At 41.1% G+C, this 20066-nt stretch overlaps 1 protein-coding gene across 3 annotated transcripts in view; it reads left to right on the top strand.

The window, feature by feature from the left end:
- The first annotated feature begins 4396 nt into the window (after positions 1-4396).
- SYK (spleen associated tyrosine kinase) overlaps positions 4397-20066 on the top strand; it is a 53658-nt gene continuing 37988 nt past the window's right edge. For all 3 annotated transcript variants that reach the window (XM_037374047.1, XM_037374045.1, XM_037374046.1), the window contains exon 1: positions 4397-4699. The gene's annotated coding sequence lies outside the window, so the exon portion shown is untranslated. The remainder of the gene's footprint in view (positions 4700-20066) is intronic.

Genomic DNA, 20066 nt, shown 5'->3' with positions numbered 1-20066 from the left:
TTACAATATATGAAATACCTGGCTCTTGTATAAAATGGGGATCTTTGCTGCTCCTTTAGTAACAGAAAGAGGCTAAAGGAAATGAGATTATAGTCCTTGCTTTTTGAAGTTTCTGATCCAGCTTGGTACTTGCTGACAGGACATTTGCTTTTGTGTCACAACACTGCTTTCGGACTATTGGTTTTTTATTTTCTCTAAATGTTGTTTACTGTTATTGTACTAACACTGAATCACTGCTTCCATCAAAATTAAAATGAAGTAGATAATAAATAACTCCCAAATAGCATGCATTTTTGTTCCGACCATGACTGAATTCAATGAACTGTGCAGAAATTTTATATTCCTTAGGCAAAGTGAGTCACTTCTGCTTTCTTCTCTTTGTATAGATGTAGAGTCCCATCTTACTGACATTAATTGCTCCTATCAGAGACTCTTGAATTTTAGTTATAGGTATAGTCAAGTATCAAGAACTTGAACCTCAAATGAGATTGTCTGTCTGTGGTGGTATATATTTTATTGCTATGTAATTTAGAGAATTTAACATTCAATCAGACAAAAAAGCATCAGCTTAGCTTACTTAACGTTTCCTACTATAGACACAGACAGCATTTTAAAAAATGCTAAGCTTCACCCTGTAATTACTTTGACAGTAGGCCGCAGTGGTACCCTTTGCACTGGAGTAGAATTCCACCAGTGTAAAATACATCTGCAAAAGTACATCTGCAAATTCCACTATACCTGTAAGCCACAAACCAACATAAAAACTCCCTCTGGTATATGAAATAAATAATAATGCTTCACTATGGTAGCCTAGTGGAAGAAAGGTCTATTTCAACGTACCTACTTGTATTTTCTGTTAAGCATCTATTCCCTGCAACAATGAAGACAGATAGTGGGAAGGCAACAGAACAGATGCTTCATAACTCAGAATTTCTGAACTTTGGAGAGGCTCAGTTACACAACTACTTCTTATAAATCATATTGATACTAGAGCCAGTATAGAAAAGAAATTAGATTTGGGAATATTCTTTTAAATCAATTGATCTAATCGATTGTGATTCATGATAGGATAAGAAATAGATTTGAAACAAGCCTGTGGTGTAAATTTCATCATTACCAACAGCTATAACCCTCTGTTTCCACCTGTTAGGTCCTCTGAGTTCAAGGGGTCATCCAAATTCCTTTTGTCCTGGTTTCACCTGGAACAGAGTTAATTTTCTTCTTAGTAGCTAGTACAGTGCTGTGTTTTGGCTATGATGTGAGAACAACATTGATAGGACACTGATGGTTTTAGTTGTTGCTGGGTGATGTTTATACTAAGAAAAGGACTTTTCAGTTCCTTGCGCCCTGCCAGCCAGAGGGCTGGAGGGGCATGGGACATTGGGAGGGGACACAGCCAGGACAGGTGACCCAAACTAGCCAAAGAGGTATCCCATACCATATGACGTCATGCTGAGTATATAAACTGGGGAAAGAAGAAGGAAGGAGGTCACATTTGGCATTATGGCGTTTGTCCTCTCGAGTAACCGTTAAGTGTGATGGAGCCCGGCTTTCCTGGGGCTGGCTGAGCACCTGCCTGCCCATGGGAAGTGGAGAATGAATTCCTTGTTCTGCTTTGCTTGCATGCGCAGCTTTTGCTTTACCTATTAAATTGTTCTTATCTCAACCCCTGAGTTTTACATTCCTTTCCAATCCTCCTTCCCATCCCTCTGGGTGAGAGGGAGTGAGCAAGCAGCTGTGTGGGGCTTGGTTGCCAGCCAGGGTTAAACCACAACACCTTTCACTATGCAGAAAAAACTGGCAGATCACATGTGGAACCACCAGAGCAGCTTAACAGTGCCATGGTATGTGAGAAATTATTCAGTTTTTTTACGTTGTGAGAGATCTTTGTCTACAGTAACAGGTAAGTCCGACTTCACGGCTGAATTTTACCAGAAGGAGACATGGTATTTCACCCAGGCTCCATCTCTCTGCTCTCCTACAGTCATTGATTGGCATGGCACATGGTCATGCAGTTGTAAAGCCTCCCATCACTATACATGTACCCTGGCCTTAAGCAAACTGTCATGGCTCCTGAAAGCAGAGATCTTCCAAATCATATTGCAACAATGAAAGTATTGAAATTCCCTCAGATGTTCTCCAAAAGCACAGAGGAGTATGAAGTTAATTCTTTTAGTTTTAATACAGCACAACTACTCGGAGGTTATGAGCAAACTGTTGGTTTCTGCTGTATGTATTAATATTGGGCAGGAGATTCCACAAATCCGAAGAATCCTTCCAGTAACCCCAGATATATTCTGACCAAATTTTGCTAGACAAAAAGAAGAGTTAATTTTACTAATTACTAGCCTTCTATAGAGTAAGCCACACAACACAGAAAAGCTTCAGAATGATAAAATACATGTTAAGATATGATAATACATAACATTACATGCAAAATATTAAATAATATATTCCACTGTTTTAAGTCCCTTAACAAATATCAGTATAGCAGAACTCAATTATTTTTATTAGATCTCACATGAAATGAAAGAAAAAGTAAACTGTGGGTGGCATCAAAAAACATTTAATTCCCTTACTGCATTTCCCTTCTGCTGCTGTTATGGGTTGATCCAGACCAGCAGCCAAACATCCATGCAGCCAGTTGCTCAGGTCCCCCTGCATAACAAGGACTGAAGACTGAGTAGGAAGATCAAAAGCCAGAAAAGTCATGTATCAAGATAAAACCAGTTTAATGGGTGAAGAAAAGGAATAAAACGAACCAAACCAAGCAATGTTCACTCACCACCTCCCACAAGCATAGAGATGCCCAGCAAATCTCTGAGCAGTGGCCACCTTGGAAGACAGCCCCACTCCTCTGTCCTGCTTCATCTACCCCCAGTTTGACTGCTGAGGATGGTACGGGATATCCCTTCGGTCAGCTGGGGGCAGCTATTCTGGCTCTGTCCTTTCCCATTTTCTTGTCCACCTCTAGCTTACGTGCTGGGGACAGGAACAGAGTGGGAGACAGAGAAAGCCTCAACATTGTGCAAGCAGTATCCAGGAATAGACAAATTACTAGTATGTTAACAATATTGTTTCAGCCAAAATCAAAGACACAGCACCACACTGTCTGCTATGAAGAAAGTTAATTCCACCCCAGGCAGGTCCAGCACAATTGCTCATGTACAATTTAAAGCCATGCAGTACTGATGATTTTTTCACCAATTGAAGATAAGAATTCTCCTTAAAAACCAGTTCATAGTCCAATAATGATTTTCCAAAAGCTATTTCCTATAGATTATGCTCTGTTCACACTTGTATATGGATACGAAAAGAACTGTGCCATCAAAAGACGTCAAATAATTAGGTTTTCTAACTTTTTTTTTTCCCTAACACGTAGTCAGTGCCAATAAGAAATGCATGGCCACTACAGCAATTACCAAAACTCAGCAATTACCAAAACTCTCACTGAAATGGACCAGAACCAGAGCCCTTTTTACCTGGTATGAAATAATGAGAGTTTTGTACCTCGGTGGCTCTATTAACTCTAAGGGGTGTGCGGTCCATTCTGCCATGAGGAAAGAGAACCAGGTTTTTACCATTGAAAACAGCAGCTGTACCGCACATTAGTGCTAACACTGAGTTATTACGGGGAAGAAGGAAGTGGACTTTACCTCCAGCTAGCGCTGCCCATCACGGGACACGATGTCATGTCATGCAGCACAGCCACAGCTGCAGGAGACCTGCCTCGGCTGAGGCGCCTCGTGCCACTCATCAGCCACGAGCACAGCGTGGCCACTGGCAGGAGCAGCGCGTTGCGGTGTGGTACCTGCCAAAGGGTGGTTGCCACCTTTTGGCTGTTTGGGGGCATCTGTGGCGGGATTTAATTCCCTGTCACACCGTGTGCTGAGGAGGCCTTGGAGAGGGTCTTTCCTTCAGCTCAGTGTCTGGGCACAGTGGAGTCTCCTCCACACCTGGAACTGCTACAAAAGGATTTTTGATTGAGATGTGGGGGGGGGGGGGGGGGGGGGGGGGGGGGGGGGGGGAGTGTCGAGTGAAAAGTAACTGGGAGATACTGTGGTGTGGTAGGCCCCTGTGTTGCTCCAGAAGGAAACCCCCTAAAGGGTCGTTTTCTGACCAAAGTATGAAGTACCGACAGACAGAACTTCCAGTAGACACCGAGAGCGCACATACTCCTGAAGGGAAGCCCACACCCGACACATTTTGACCCCCCTTCCCAAGCGTCCACCTTACACGGCTGCCCGCTGGGCAACGCCGCTTGCACGGGGGACCCGCGGCAGGGCGCCAAGGACGGCCGCGCCACACGGTCCCGAGCAGCCCCACGCCCCGGGGCCCGGCGGAGACGGGCCCTCCTCGCCGCCGGGAGAAGCGACACGGGAGGGGCCGCGGGCTGCGGCCGGGCGCTCTCCCGCCGCCCGAGGGACGGGTCGGGGGCGCGGTGGCTGCGCCCGCTGCGGAGGCGGGAGCGCGCCGACACCCCGTTGAGGAAGTGGCCGCCGCTGCGAGAGAAAACGAGGAAGCGGCGGCACCGGCGGGCGCTACGCGCGGGTCCCGCCCCGCTCCCGGCCGTACCCTGACCCGGCCCGGCCCGGGCGCCCGAGGGCCGACGCCCCCCCGGTTCCCTCCGGGCTGCAGCGGCAGGAGCCGCCGGGCGGCGAGTGGCAGCGGCGCGGTGCGGAGCGACCCGCGGGGAGCGGTGAGTAGCGGCGCTCGGCCGCCGGCACGGGGGCCCCGCCGACCGCTGGCCCGTCGCCGCCGCCCCGTCCTCGGCCGCGCTGCGCCGTGCGGCGGCGGGGCCGGGGTCGGGCGGCGCGGGGCGGACGGCGGAACCCGCAGGGTCACCGGCCCTGCGGAGCGCTCGGCATCTCCGGAGGGAAGGGTGGAGAGGCGCGGGGCGGCGGGAGCGCCGTACGGAGCGGTGGCAGAGCGGCGGCGCGCGTGTCGCGGCGGGGCTCGCGTGTCGCGGCAGCAGCGCCTGGCTAGGAACGCACCCGCTTGAAAGCGAGCGTGAAACCGTCCCGTATTACAGTGTTTCTGAACATAAATACCACTGGCCCAGCGTCTGAGAAACCTAAATCTGGAACTTAGATACTAAAATGCACATTTCGTTATGTCTTTATACATCATTGTCGTGGTCGCTTTTGAACAAAGCCAAGCGTACACGAAAGTGGAGCTTCTGTCTGAATGGTGCATAGTCTGTCAAGGATTTGATGCCTGTCAAAGTGTCTTTAAAAATATGTTTCTTGCTTATCAAACTTCCCTATTTTGTTTCCAAGAAAACAACTGTAGTGTGTTAACCAGAAGTGCTGAGACTAGTTGAACACTACGAGCCTGAAGCCAGAGTCAATTGCTCTTAATTTCATGTGTTCTGCCAGCATATTCAGTTTTCTTCTTCAGCGCTGTACTGCACAAGCCTTGTGTTGTAGTTGGCCGGATTAGTGTGAAGGGATGTTATTTTGGACAAAGGTAATAAATGCTTTTGTTAGGTGATACTGACTCCGGTAGAAGAGCTGCAAGCAGAGTCCCAGTCTGTCCACATTACATGATACATTGTAAAGTACTTCAATTTTAAAACAAAATAATTCCTTTTAAGGGAATTCACTGTTCATAATTTATTTTTTTTTAATGTTCTTTTCTGTTAGGCTTCTTTCACGCTGTTGTTTTTTTCCCACAGAAGCTTTGGTCCCCTGAGCCCTTGGGTTGAATCTGCAGCCTAATCCATGGGCACAGCCATCCGGTACTGAGCTAGTATCGGCTTGCAGTGCTGTGTATTTTTGCAGTCTTGGAGTCCATAAAGTATAGCAGCGTAGAATACATTCAGGCAGTCCACTTAGAGGAACTGCGACTTCTTTTTTTTTTTTTTTTTCTTCATCCCTCTGTTGAGCATTGAGTGATAAACAGACAAATAAGGAAGTTTGAATGTTCTTTATATTCTGACAGTTATCCTGTGGGGGAGAAAGATTATAGTGTGGTGAAAACAAAATAGTTTGAATTAAAGGTTTTGTAATCAGCTAGGATGCTCAAAAATGGCGGAAATAGATAAAAGTAAGTAATTGCTTCCATCTTCACATTCAGTTGGGGTGACGGCAAAATCCCAGAGAAATGTGGTTGAAGTGTTCTGGTTTTGTTTCTGTTAAAGAAAATATTAACACTCTGTGTAAGCAAAGGTGAACTGTGCAGCTCACCCACTTGCATGTGATGCAAGAGCAGAATTTGAAGTCACAGGAAGACAAAAACTGAATTTATTTTTAGAAGCAGCTAGTGGGTTATGTTGAGTGCAAAATAACATTTCTGAAGACCAATGATAAAATTATAAACCGGACTTGAGCACCTCTGAAGATACTGATGACAAAAAAAAAAAAAAAAAAGGTAGGGACTTTTCCTCAGTCTCCCATCCTTTCTTTTGGTTCTGTTGTGCCAGAGGCACTGGATGTGGGAGAGGTCACTTCTGAAATGTATATTGTATTCAGAGGTCATGGTCTCACAGTCATAACACTTTTTTGCAAATTACACTTCTTTTTTCCTTCCTAATATTTGCACCACTTTACAAAGAAACATTATTAATTTCTGTAGTTTAGTTTAAGCCCTTTGATCACTCTGTGAGAAAAAGAAGCTGTGAGCTTTGCAAGATTTTTCCCTATTTTTGTATACAGTAGAAAATAGTACAACACACAATTACTAATATTTATTTTGGGCATAGTAAAAAATAATTTGAACACAAAGTTGTCGGTTAGTGTTTGCATTTTCCTCCTTTAAGGTTTCAGGAGCAAGGCTGTATAGTTGATATAGCATTAAATTTCATGACACAGGGTAATGTAGAGGCATACAGCTAGGCAGAAGAAAACCTTTTGCCACTGACTTCTGCATTGTTTGTCAGAGTGAGTAATGGGAAAACATCAGCATTGCAAGTGCAAGAAGTGTGAAGGAGCTTGTATGCTCCTGCATCAAAAGAAATGATTCCAGCATTCCAGCGTTTACTGTGGGTAAGAATAATTCATAAATATTCATAATGTTTGACAGAAAATATTACCTGCCTCAAAGAAATAAAATAAAAATTTGTAGTTTGTCTTTACATTGCAAAGTTAAAATTAGGTCAAAACTTCCTGTAGATACGATGACTAAATGGCCACTTCTTTAAACACGGTTGTTGTAAAAAGGAAAGAAAGGGAGAAAATACAGAGAAAACACAGGCAGGAAGTGTTAGAGTAGAATGTGTACTAAAGAAATGGGCATACATTTGCCTAAATATTTTAATATCATAAAGTTTTTTTTTAAAAAAGCACTTTTTTTTTAAGTACTTAAAAATCTTTATCGTAAGCAACAGATTCAGTAAAATGAGTAAAAGAACCAGGGTTCATCAGTTAATATCAGTTAATACATTAGCCACAGCCCACCCCTACCATCTGGGATAGTCTTTCTCTTGCTTCCCCGCCCCCCCCTCCCCCCCCCCCCCCCCCCCCCCGCCTTGGAATAAAGTAATTATGTAAGTGAGAAAAGGAGAAAAACTTAAAACTTTCTGAGACCGTGGAGTCTAGAACACATAGAAGCCAGAGTGTACTGTCTCTTAGCTAAAGCCAGTGTGACTGAGAGCATCTGTGGGATGCTAGAGCTAAAATGCTAAGATGCGTGCTGCTGCTGACCACTGAGTGTGCAGTTTTGCTTTTACAAATTCTAGTGCCCATTTCAAAATTGGCTTTACAAATTTCAAAGGAACAAAGCTCAGTTTACAACAAAGTCTTATTGTTTTTTAAAAACTAGTTTTATTGATTTTTTGGTAGGGTTGCCTGAAAAGTGGATTACTTAATCTAGATTTGAAAACTGAGGCTAGAAACCTTCTGTAAAGGAAGGGTTTTTTCCTCCCAAACTCCTTTAAAATGAGAAAAACTTAAACTGAAAAATCCTTTTTGTCATTTTGTTTAGACAGAACACAGAAAAGGAAGCTAGTAAGTGTACTAAGCAGTTGTTCATGGATAAATTACTACTCTGGGAAACTCAGGCCAAATTTGATAACTTGAATCATGAAAGCAAGTTCAGTTTATGCAAAAAAACAAAACTAAGATTTTGAAAAGGTGAAAATCTCCAATATCTGAAATATGGGGAATGTAAGTAAAGGAAGTAGCATTAATGTAGTAATCTTTGACATAAGGTGTTAAATTTCACTACTGCATTTCAAAGAATATATATGAATTCCAGAGTATTTTGCTCAAAAGTTAGTAAAGCAAGCAGGATGCTTAAATAAGGATTATTTTTGTAAATCAGATAAATGGGATTAGCTATCTTTTGAACCAGTGAACCATCTTGCAAGTTTCTGAGAACGATGACTTATTTAAAATGAGTATCAAGAGGCTGCTCTGAACCGTTCTGGTCATGCATGCAGCCGGAAACCCCAGAATCAAAGTGGGCATCAGCAGAGGCTCCAAGTAACTATTCTGTCCTCAGTTATGTGCAGTTGGTAAGAAATCTGCTGCCCCAGGTGAGCTGAATGGCTGCATGACAGTCTTCATCCAGTGGATATAACAAAGATCAGGCACTCCTATGCATAGAAGCTCAGGAAAAAATCCAGTAAGGGACGAGTGAACTCAAACCCACTGGACATGTTTTCTGCAAAGGGTGCAGAGCTGCATTCACGTGGAAGCAGTGGTGTACTGAGGGAGTGATGTTGCTAGTGTGAAATCCTGTTGCCTCTGACTCACAAGTTTCATCAAATGTAGGCAGCTTGTTGATATCCTGGTGTAGCAACTATCTGTAGCAACAATTACCAATGGACAATTTAGCAATGTAACTGTTGATGCTATGCAAAGAACAGCACAACATGAGAAAGAAAAAAAAAAAAAAAACCCAAAAAAAGCTATTTTTTTTTCCAGCCTGGCAGTTTGTCATGCAAGAGCTAGGGAAATTCTGCCTATTGGCCCAGAACGTGCTGAAGCCAGGTGCATCCTCTCTCTGCCCAGAGTGATAAACGGGCCTTATCAAGAATATTTCACTGGTCCAGGTGTTGCAAATAGGCTTCCTCTGCAGGAGGGGAGGAAAAGGGTCATGCCTCTCTCTGCATAGCATTTCTTGAACATTCTCATGCTTTACGTGAGAGGTGAGGTTAGAGTTAGTGTAAGTGGTCATTTGCTGGCTAAAAGGGGTTGCTGCTTGCTAAGACTATTTGATTCACTCTTTATGGCAGTGAAAAGTAAGCTTTAGCTGTGCTGCTTGTTCTGAGGGTATAGGGTGGTATGGGGAGAGGATGCAGACTCAATCTTTTCTGGACTGCTGATTCACTGATGTATTAATTGGTATGAGGAGGTTTTTTGCTATGCAGTCTGCCTTTCTGATGTACATGTCCTCACCAAAGCTAGTCAGGAAGAGCTAACTATACTGCTGGAGGATAATATTTTTGGAGAGAAGTCTTCCTTTGATCTGGCTCCTAATTAACAAAACTATTATGCAGATTTTAGGGAACTAGTCCTTAATGTTGGCAGTCTGGCTGTATGAACTAGTATCACATCTTCCTTTCAAAAAAATAAAATAAAAATGCTTGTCCTTTCTTTCATACTTCTGTGGCTGTGAACTTTTTCTGAGTGTAACTACCAGTAAGAGATGAGCCATTGTCAGTTACAGTACCTCTGTAGCAGAACATTAACCCTGCTATATGCTCCTACCAGGAGCTTTTCAAAGAAAGAAGTAACATGCCAGGGTTTTTATAGACTCTAGAAAATGGCACTGAGAACTCTCGATCAGTTTTGTAGAAACTTGCCTGTTCTAGAAGTACAAAAATCAAATTATTTTTGTTCCTGCAATAACTTCTCTGCTTTATGTAAAGGAGGGTACTGTAGACTACTTGAGATGACAGGTAATCTTGGTCTGAAAGGGGAACCTGCCTAATATTGCCACTCCAGCTCACAATGAGGCCAGTCCATTGAGGCATCCATCCACTAACGGGTTTTAGTGATCCTGGAGACAGAGCAATCAATACATTTCAGAGAAATTAATGACGTCTAATGGGATCCAAATAGTCTTGATTTGTTGTTCACTTAACAGTATGCAATTGCTGACATTCATGGCTGAAAACCTGAGGTTGTTATCTACAGTTGTAGTGTCCAGACCAGGAACTAAGTAGAGACAGACAAAGCTGCAGAAAGAAGGGAAGTTCATACCTTTGTAATAGCTTTGGAAATGTCATCCTGCAACAACTAAACAACTAGTTTAAAATAAAAAGAAAAGTTAAAAGAAAGATACTTATTTGAACCAAAAAGGCAAGCATGTCTTTTGAGTCTGCCCGCTAGTAAAACCAGAGTGGTGTTTATCCTGAATTTTGATGAAATATTTATTTTAGTCCTGTGATGGCTTTCAAACTTTGATACTGCTGCAATAATGTTCAGTTTCTGCTGGGATATCTTTTATTTTCAAGCTGGAGCTATTACTTTTCTTTCATCTTTTGTTTGATAGTAGTGACTTCTAGAACTGATAGTGCTTTAGTTCTGAGAGATGTCTTGTTTACCAGAGATTTTGCTAAAAATCTCACAAGGAATGAACAACAAAGTTATGGATTGTGCATCTGTCCACACTTTGGGCCCGATCTTTCTAGATCTTTCTCAGTTCTCATGGTAATAAAAATCCACAGTATCCAACTGTGGTAGTCAGGGCTGCATTTTTTTGTTTTTTGTGTGTTTGGAAATTGGGCAGATGTTCCAGGTTTTGCTTTCCTGGAAAAGAACATTTTGGTTCAACTTTGGTGTTGGTATGTCATTCTGGTAGATCTCCTTCTTCTGTCAACTTCTTTCTGAGGTGTGAAAAACAATTGACAGTAATGAACCTTGAGAAAAAGATTTGGGGCATTTTTTTGTGAAAGTTTAGTGATAGTTTGGTGTGTCTTTTTTTTACTGAGCTATCTTGTCCATAAGCATTTTGTTATAGCTATGTCTGTAAAGTCTTCTGTAAAAATAAGATTATATCCCACCTGGAAACAGGCTGTACTGATATGCTTAAAGTCATTGTATCTTTGAACCTGAAAAAACCAGGCTACTGTGTAGGCAGTTCCATCTATTTTTAGTGATTGTCCTTGCAGGTAGGCTGATAGTGGTTTTGGTTTGGTCTTCACATGTTTTCACTGACTTTCATAGTAGAGTCTCTGCAGTACATAGAAGAGTTTTACTTTTTACTGTATTTCTGGAAAGGCACTAAACTTGGAATAAAACCAGGAAGAAATGTTATGTAACTCAGCTCAGTAATTCCTGAAGTATTCAGAGGTAGCTGTGGGCTCCTTGAGAAAGACTTCTGTATGTGCACCCCAACCCAAACTTTTTTTTTTTTTTTTTGTCTGCATTAGGAAGAATCAGTTATCTCTGTACTCGGTTGTCACTGCAGAGCCCACAGCTGGTGTTGAAGGTCTGTCTCTGCTCAAAGAACTTGGTTCAACCTTGTCACAGTGGGAAAATGGGAGAGTAGGGATGGGTCTGCCTGGAATAACTTGAGTGCTTTCCTTCAGATGCTCGCCTATCCACAGTGCTTCCACTGTTTTGTACGGTAGGTACTGATCGCAGTGCAGCACTTTGCCAAAAAGGCAGCAGACTTCCACAGAAACAATGCCATCTGTTTTAAGACAGAAATGTTTGCTTTGACAAGAGACATCTTTAGCCAGGGGCAATAGTTGCATATGTGACAGTATAAGAGTTGCCTGGAAAAGAAGGCAAGGCAGGGACTAGTAGAGGGTGAGAATGTGGAAGGAAGTGTTGATACTACTGTGTTGGTGTAATCTCTTTTTTTTTTCTCCCCGTTTTTCTTAAAAAATGTGAAAGTCATAGGGTTGCTACTCCCAGGGAAAGAATAACTCTAATCCATATATGCCTGGCTTTTTTTTTTTTGGCTTTTTTTTTTCTTTTCACCCCTACCCCCAGTAGCCTTCTAAGCTTTTCAAAAGCTCAAAGCAGAAGAACCTTTTTAGTGGAAAACTATGACATGTGAAAAGATTACCAAAGGCAGGAGAGTCCCAAAAGGAAGGTGTTGTGGGAAACAATAGATTCCTAGCATCAGTGAAGAATGTTTTTTTTAGTGCTCAGTGCTCCTCCATGATCTCAGTACAGAAACTTATATAGGAAACCACTGAATAACATGAACACTGTGCTGTTTTTTCTAAGCATCTGTTTGCCTTATAATAGTCAGTAATAGTATTGCCAGGTAAAGTAGTATTTCCTCTGGAAATATTTCAATAGCTAGAGTGCCTTCAGCAGTCTGATGATATCAGAATATCAGATGCAATTTAAGTAAGAGCATTTCTAGCACATTTCAGTGAAGATAAAAACATATGTCTAATTGTCTTCGGAACAGATAAAAATTACTCTGGGAACCAAATCCCAAGAACAATATTTCTGAAATAACTTTTTTTTTAAGCTAATAATAATTTCAGGTGTGCTTGTGATTTTGGTTTTTTTCCCAGTTCTTTGGATGAATAACTCTTTGATACAAGAGGGGAGATAAAAAAAATAAAGGGTTTAGGTTCCCTAAATCTAGTAGTTGAAGCACCAATACTACCTGTTCAGCAGGCATTTTTTAGTTCTAACATGGCCAAAATTCTGATGATTTACATGAACAAGGGCAACCATAGTTTTGTCTTAAGCTGAGAAAGGTGCTAGCAAGGCCACAAACTTTCAGAATCATGAGAACACGCAAAACCTGCAAGAGATTAGACAACTCCACAGGTGTTGCAGTGTTAATAGGTCTGGGCTGTGAACTCCCCATCAGAATATCTTCTGATCCCAAAGCTACCACATTCCCTATTTGTACCCAGATAGGCCTTAATTAAGCTACAGTTGTGTTAAAGTACTCATCAGCATACCCTAGCAGGAACACTCTAGTTATCCTAAAAGCAGTGCAAGAAATAAGAAATATCTAAAAGAAAATGCTTCTGAAACTGGACTGCTGCAAAGTAAAATATGGAACCTGGCACCCGAGACAGGTATGCCTGTTAAAAGTGCTAACGAGAGAGAGGTTAATGTTGAAGAAATAGTGAAAAAACAATTTGCTTAAAAACTAACAGATATGCTTTGTGTATCCATCAGCACTGGCCAGGAGTGTGTGTGGAACAACCGGTGAGCCTTTGGAGATGAAATAAGGCATGTCTTAGAGTGAAGTACTGGGAAAAAACAGTGCAGCATAATGCCTGGATCATCAGTAAAAGGATGCAGAGATCAGAGATGGCCATTTGATGATTGCGTGAGGAAAACTTCTCATGAAGTGGGAGGAAACACATGGAGAAGGAGGCCCAAGCATGAGTGATGGAAAGGTTGTGGTAGGCTGTAAGTTGGTTAGAGATGCAGTAGGTGAAGGCTGAGACATTCTGCCTTAGGCATCAGTATACAGCCAGGGCACTTCCCTGAGGAAGAGACATGTTGGTGATCCCCTGTGTAATACCTTTCCCTCTAAGACAGGACTACACACTTCCCTTTCAGTATAATGAACAGGACACTGTTTGGAGATGTCACTGTCTACAAAAGTTGTAAAAATCATGAGTGCTACCAGTTGAATTAAGTAAGATTGAATTAAGTAAGATTTCAGATTCTTTCAGTAGGTCGGAAAGTTCACCGTAGTGTCCCAATCAAAATCTAGTTTGTTGGAACAACTTGAGAAAATGGTATTCTGCTTCATTTCCTTCCCTAATGACTTACTTTTAAACGTATACTATGTTCTTCCTTTATTTCTGCATACTTTTCTCATAAAAATTCCTCTCCTAAAGTCTGGATAGAAATTAAATCTTCATGTTTATTCAGGAAGCTAAAGAAGACATTTAAAGGCAATCTGATGAATCAAATTAAGACCACCATTCAGGTGATTTTAAAGGTTATTTTAAAGGTGAAGAAATTAGAATAGAGCAAGTGCTTAAATCCATTTTGTTTGTTCAATTACTATAAAATTCTAAATATCTGTTTTATATGTGAGACAATAACTATAGTTTTATAATAACTCAATGGTAATTATATCAGATTTTACATCAGCTCAGAGTATACCAATTAGATTGTACTAAATCTGGAAAGTACCAGAATATTTACATGAATACTACATGAAGTCACTGTCAAATTTATAGGTCTAATTCTGTGCATGCTTAACTCCTTTCAGCTTTTAGCTGTGTTACACAAGGTGAATATGTAGAAAATAATATTAAAATGAAAAATTGTGGTGCTATTCACATTAGCACACTTGATTCCAAGAGTTCTAATTATCAGGAATTTTAGGGAAAAAATGCATATTCAGATCGTTCTAATATTTTTTTTTCCTGTTTATGACCAGAGAAGTGTTGAAGTCACAAGTTGTGTGTGTATTTTCAGAATTCTGTGCTGTGCAGTGAGCCTTTCTTATGCTTTTTGCATGCAAAAGACACTTGCTCTAAAATTTTCTTTACTTTCATACATTGCTCAGAGACTACTACTTTGAAAAACAAGAGAAAGGGAAAAAATAGTTGTTCGAATAAAGAGCTTATGTTGACCACTGTTTCACCACTACCTGCGTTTTGATCTTTCGCCACACTTCAGTCCTTTTACTTATTAAATAGTTGGACAAGTAAACTAATCAATCAGCTGCCCTTGGGTCTTCTTCCACATTCCTGTTTCATCTTTGAAGGAAGATTCATACTCCTCTTTATAATTTCTTCTGTTAGTCAAGATCAGTACCTCAGTAACACTATGCTCACTTTTGAGCATATGAAACCTTTCAATAAAACAATTATTCTACCTTTATCCTTGTCTAAATATAAGAGATGAAAGAGGAGCTAGCTAAGGGTAGCAGTATGATCAGCATAGATTCTTTCCAGGTTACTTTTCCCAAGTTTTTCTCCTCTGTTTTGTAAGAATGTTACGCTTCCCTGCATGCATAAAATGTGTGAGATACTAAACTTTTGAATTATGTCTGGAGTACTCACTGTCTGCAACACTGATGAGGAAGCTACCTGAGGGGAAGTGTGTACCTAATTTTCCTATGCATTTGCATAGGTTTTTTTCCTTTCATGTAAGATAACCATGATATTTGATTGCATTTGTAGCTTCCTTAAAAGTCAAATTTAATGGCTATGGGGAGAGTTGCACTTTAGACTTTATTTTACTGTTATACTCAAGTGCCTGTCTCAGGTAACCAGCCACACTTCCTCCAGCCATCTCAAGGGTAAAGCCTTACATTCAGCCCTTTGGGGACCTAATCTCCATCTTACAGCCTCACATTTGTAACTGTGCTGACTTGACAAGCCGAGCGTTATTTGTCCCCTGGAGGAATTGAGAGGAGAAAAGTGTGACTCCAAATACATTTTCTTCTACTCTGTTATTGATTTTAGAAGGGTATAAAACTCCTGAAAGGAAAGCAAGATTTTGAAAGTCCAACCAAAGAGAACAGCCATCTCAAACTCAGAAATTCTTCCAAAATAGAGAAGTTTTTAACCATCATCTAATGTTCTACAGGTATATTAACTCCTTGTGTATTGATGGGACACTACATCAGTCTGACCATATCCTAATGTTGCTGCGTACTGAATATTCATATATTAGATGTGGTGGAGAAACCTTGTCCAAAATCCATCAACATTAACCTGTTTTTCAAAAGTAAATCAACTCTTTGTTGTCTGAAACTTTTATAAATAAATTGTGTGTGAAATCTAAGAGATCATAAGGATCCTGCTGCTGTTCTTCCAGTGATAACTGAGATACATTGTCCATATTTTATAAACTTTTTATAGCATGGACTTTCTCATCTGTATAAATTCAAGCTCCAAATGAGTCTTCAACAAATACCAGTGAAACGGAGTGAATGCTGTATCTCAAGAGCATTATTTAGGACAATAGAACATTTGCCTGTACTCTGAGTCTTGGAAATAGACATGTAGCATACCTAAGAGACTGTCTTCTTGGTTACCATCAGATAGATGCTTAGAGCAGCCAGAATCCAGAGACCACGTTTATGTTGTTCTCATTACAATGATATGTGAGTAACTCTAATTTAGGGCGCAGGAAGCATGACTAAACATACAAAGTGTTACTTTTTCTCCCACATTTTGCCCCAACTGAGAACCACACAGCACATGTTGATAGGCTTCTGGGAGCTGGAGTGACTGTACTTTTATGTGTTTACCTTTTGAGAGGTCAGTTTGTAGGTATGATATGCCAAATCAAAGAAATCAGTCTTGCACCGGAAAACTCCTTTTTACTGCTCTTTCATTCACAGTGTTGGTTAAAGCTTCTACCAGGAAAACTTTAATCTCCTTATAGAGAGGTCTGTTGTGCCAAAAGTGCATTATTGGCCACAGTCTTCATCTCAGAAAAAAGTCTTTATGATTCCCTTAGCTCAGAGCATCAAGCACCATAAAAAGGAGATGTATTTTGATGCTTTGTTGTGTCTGAATTTTACAAAAGAATGATGACTTCTTGAACAAATGTTCTGGGCAATTCAGGGGATATCGTAGGCAATTTGATTCTGCAGCTATGCAAGTTGCTGCGGCCAAGTAATTATCTCTGCTGGAATGAAGTCTTTTCACAAACTGTAGGTAGTGGTGTGTATTGCCCATGGCTGCTGCTAGCAGAGGTCATACTGTCAATAAGGAATCCAAGATGTCTAAATACAGACCAGTCACAGACACCTACTTCTTACTGCTCAAGACTCTACCATATGTATCATTCATTCAGAATGTTTTTATCTGCCCATCTGTGCCATTGTCCTGCTGGGGACCAGAGTCTGCTTTGGCTTTTGTGGTATTTCTTGGGCTTGAGAGAATTCTGAATTTGTTGTGAACTGCTAGATAACATTTAAACTATTTTTGCCTGTTTTTCTAAAGAAAAGGGCTCATTCAGTCACCATCCTGTCATGCTCTCCCTGACAGCTTTTTAAGTTTGGCCTAACTTCTCGGAGGAGACAGTCTGATGGATAGTCTTATCAATCATTTACAGGAATGAATAAATAAATGTGCCCAAAGGAGAACAAGCCAGCACAGCACCTCCACTGCATGAAAGCATGAGCTCAAAATGTGCCCATTTTTTCTAAGCCTGCAATCTAAATATGTAGCTGCAGCATGTGTTTCCCTGATACCCAGTAGTTAATGTACAAGGAGGAAGTTGAGGGTACTTGAGTTGGCGCTTATGAGAATTTTGGAAGATGGAGCAAGTGTAAGTCTAAAAGGAGGAGTCTGGGTTATTGCTTGAAGGCTGTAGTGTATGAATTCATAGGAAGCCAGGCCTTGTTCATGAAACAATTTGCTGTTTTAAGGAGAGCCCTGCACACTGTTTGTTAGTTGGAGTTCAAGATGAAAAGAAAAAGGGGATTGAAAGGAAAAATAGTTTTTCTTTTTCTGCAAGATTCTAGACAGAGCCTTCTTCCAAAAATTGGGTCTGATGGAGCAGTGCAACTTATCAGCAAAGAATGGTTGAACCACTTGGCCAAGGTGTCTACCCCTGTGCTGACATGGAGCTGAGTAACTGTGCCTTGCATATTTGCCAACAGGGCTGATACTTTTTCAGGATGAAGGAGTTTGGTTTTATGTCAGAGAGTGTGAAGAAGTGGACAGAACTCAATCTTTCTTTAAATAACTATACAGATTTCATCTCAATGGCTTTCACAGCAGTCAATATCTTTGGGGAATATTAATTAAACCCTTTTAAAAAATCTCTTATTTCTATTTCTTTGCCACATTTAAATACAACTTTAACTACTTAAAACTAGGTCACTCAATAAGAAGCAAAAAGCCCTTAAAAGAAAGGTCTTTAGCAGCAGTTAAATTTATGTATTTTATTTCAGCAGCACTATACTTGTGTGCAGAGATGGCATTTCCGAGTGCCTTGTTTTAGTTAAGTTCTGATTCAAACCCACAAACTCTAATTGCATTAACAAAGCTAACTATTGAATCTAGGCATAATATCCATAACTTGTCTGGTAGAAAAGAATGTATAAAGACTAAATTTGTCAAAACTTTCACTTGCAGAGTTAACGTGACTGTCCAGGATAACAGATTACTTCCTTCTAGCATAAGATGTGTCGTAATGGGCTTTAAAGGAAATTGAAGAACTGTGTGTAGAAGTGCAGCCAGTAGATAGTAGGAGAGTACAGGCCAACACCATGACATCTTAACAGGTCAGACAGTTGAGGGTCATTAAAATTCAAGCTCCAGCAAGAAGTAACAAGGACCGGTTCCAGTCACACAGTCTGAATGATGAACATGCAGGTAAGGAGCCTCCAGCAACATGCTGTATCTCAGTTCTGACTGGACAGATTCCAGCTTCACCCTTACTGCCGTGTCAATCCACAGGTGACCCCAGGGTGTGTAGTTATACTTGAACTGTTTTCAAATCTAATAGTTTGATAACAACAGCACTGCCAGAACAGCAGCATGAAGCTCTGCACTGTCCAGTTTTTTGAGCATTTAGTCAGATTTCCAGGTCAACATTTAAACCCCAATGAATGCCCTGTCATACCACCTTCTCTGCTTTCTGTACATGAGATGAGTAGTTCAGTTTAACTTGGTATGCCTGTACATGCTTCCCCTTTGGACAGTGCTTTGGAACATCTTTTAGAAAAGAGTGGAGAAATTTTTACTCGGAGGTGTTAGTCTATTGCTATGCATACTTATGACTTCTGTTTTGTGTGTGTTCTGTGACTTCTTAATGAGCAGATACGAGTTTTTCAGCATTTATATTAATACTCATTAATATGCTGAATTGACAACAGTGGAACAACCTGGTGTTACAGACTATACAAAAAGCATGCCACCAAAGAGAACTTCTGTCTGGGCAGCTCATTCTGAAGAGTGTATAGTGAATACTGAGACTAAACAATGCTCTGAGGAGTACCCTGATATGAAATACATCAATATCAAAATGAATTTTAATTTCAGTAGCCATCTCGGGATCTTTTGTAGCCAGGGAATGTGAGTTTCCCCTCCCACGTCCCCACGCCCCCACTTTTATGTTATTAGCTCTTAATTTCATTCTAAAGTTCTTTGTCCTTTTTAGATATGAAGGTCCTAATATTTTTTTTCAAGACTGCTGAAATTAAAGGTATGGAGAAAAGGAACTTCCGTGAAAATAAGTTCCCACAGATAGAGTGTGGTGGCATTTTTCTGTTGGAATTTTGTTCACTGCAGCATTACTGAGGTGTTTTGAACAGGTACTGCAGTGTAGTACCATTTTTGGTATGAGAATTGTATGAAATTATTTTGGCCTTTTCTCCAAATTAGCTGTACAGTGCCAGTGAAAAGCCAGCATGGATCATTCATCCATCCATGCATCCAGTATGTTTGTGTCCAGGCTAACCTACCTACCAATATGTCAATGGAAACCTTCTGCAGTCTTAGGATTAACATTTGGCAGCTGTGATGTTGTGTTCCAGCTACCTCTGCTGTTGAGGACATCAAAGATTCATATAGAATAGAAATTATAGCAATTGTTCTTTTGTTTTAATTACGGTGAAACATGATTTCAGCTCTTTTCTTATGGAAAACCTATCAGCAAATCTGTTTTTCTCCATGCATTGTGACAGTGAGATTGAAGACTTGGAGCCTGCCTTCAAGGAACACTTTGTCAGAGGTGGGAAGATGTACATTCATCTCCTAACCAGCAGTATCTGTGGTGCAGAGTGGAGTAAAATGAATGACACGGTGACATGGGGTGTCTGAGGGAAACAAGTAAGCAGGAATGAAGAAAACGGGAACTAGGGCAAAGCCTCCATGTTTGTAATGACTTTCAGATTAATAGAATGATAGAAACACTGAGGTTGGAAAGACCCTCGAGATCATTGAGTCCAGCCATAATCCTAACACTGCCACGCCCACCATGAAACTACTTCCCTAAGTGCCACGTGTACATTTTAAATACCTCCAGGGATGGTGACTTGTTTACAAGCCTGTTCCAGTGCTTGGGAACCTTTTGGTGAAGAAGTTTTTCCTGTTATCTGATCTAAACCTACCCTGGCACAACTTGACGCCATTTCCTCTCATCCTATCACACCTGGGAAGAGACTGACTTCTGCCCTGTCTGTAGCAGCTGGCTCGTGCCACCATACCTTATAGCAGAGCTGCTCTTCCCTATGGCTTCCTCAGCACCTGATGCCATGTC

Source organism: Falco rusticolus, chromosome Z (genome assembly GCF_015220075.1).
Source record: "Falco rusticolus isolate bFalRus1 chromosome Z, bFalRus1.pri, whole genome shotgun sequence".
Classification (NCBI taxonomy): domain Eukaryota; kingdom Metazoa; phylum Chordata; class Aves; order Falconiformes; family Falconidae; genus Falco; species Falco rusticolus.
Note: the sequence above shows the minus strand (reverse complement) of the source record. Positions and strands in the feature narration are given on the sequence as shown.